This window comes from Sinocyclocheilus rhinocerous, unplaced genomic scaffold, assembly GCF_001515625.1.
Source record: "Sinocyclocheilus rhinocerous isolate Xijiao unplaced genomic scaffold, SAMN03320098_v1.1 scaffold708, whole genome shotgun sequence".
In the NCBI taxonomy this organism is placed as follows: Eukaryota; Metazoa; Chordata; class Actinopteri; order Cypriniformes; family Cyprinidae; genus Sinocyclocheilus; species Sinocyclocheilus rhinocerous.
Window position 1 is genome coordinate 2,447,778 of NW_015635523.1, and position 746 is coordinate 2,448,523.

Sequence of the window (746 nt, forward strand, 5' to 3'; positions counted from 1 at the left end):
ATTCTTCGTAATGCATCTTTCTCATGTTCTCTCCTTTAGCGCATTTCCAGAGGCAGCATATCAGGTCCGGCGTCAGACTCAGATAGTGGCGCTCTATTAGACTCTATTCTGTATAAGAGTGTATTTTTATCTTGGGCTTTGGCAGGCAGAATAAATGGAGGCTCATTAGTTAGCTGTAATGTCTCTCACTCTGTGGTCTGTGAACACGCCGTTGTTTGGCATATTGAGGAATGACCTGAGCAGGGCTGTGTGTGTACAGAGCTGGAACTGAATACCGGCTTGTCATCAGGGGGGGATTTAGAGTTGATGCAGGGATTTAGTGGCAGTGGATAAATGTGTGTGTGTGTGCTTCTGTAAAAGCACTTTAACCGTGCTTTTGGAAAATAAAGTATGTGTGTCTGATACAGTACTGCTGTCTCCACAACAGTTTGAACTTCTGTTCTGAATGTCTGAACTTCTAGTGTTTGAACACCAGTTTGGGGCATTGGGATGACAGAAAGGACAGAAACATAAACAGACATAAACAATTCTACTATATAATGCAAATATATATGCAATATGCACTAATGCAAATTGAAATAAGCACTTTTTCAAAATAAACGTTTAAAGCAGTGTTTTATATAAAATAATAAAAAATAATATGTAAAATATAAAGAAGATTTTATGTAATTTATTATTAATTTATCATTATAATTATATAAAATTAATAGTGTATTATATATTAAAAACTAAAATATGTGTCTTTT